Source organism: Penaeus monodon, chromosome 22, assembly GCF_015228065.2.
Source record: "Penaeus monodon isolate SGIC_2016 chromosome 22, NSTDA_Pmon_1, whole genome shotgun sequence".
NCBI lineage: Eukaryota > Metazoa > Arthropoda > Malacostraca > Decapoda > Penaeidae > Penaeus > Penaeus monodon.
This window is the reverse complement of record NC_051407.1, coordinates 28734913-28735384: the sequence shown is the minus strand read 5'-3', so window position 1 is coordinate 28735384 and position 472 is coordinate 28734913.

Here is a 472-nt window from a genome sequence, read left to right as displayed (position 1 = left end):
CAGAAAGGCAGAGAAAGCAGGCGCAGTGAAATGAATCTACGCCACGGTTGCACATGCAGCCAAATCTACTCCGATAGCTCTCTCGCCCTGGCAATTAGGTAAACATGATATTGTAAACGAGATTGGCCGAAAGTGTTGTAACGGATGGCTTCCGTAAAAAGATTTGATGTCCTTATGTTTAATTCATCTCACTCAGCCGGAATATTGCAAAGACCTAACCGCTTAGCTTTTTATTTATTCATTAACGCTGCCCGAAATAGGTAACAAATAGATTTCCAAGCAGCCTCATTGATTAATAATGTTCTGCGCCTGTTTCCGGGGCAAAGAGAACAAGCAGCAACATTAGCCGTGCAACACCTTCGGACTGTAGCTTTGCTATGTTGTGTTTGTTTATCGTTCATTTTATTTGAGGGAAAATATAATGTCGAAATAGCTCATTAATTGTATATATCTATTTACCCAATAGGAATGA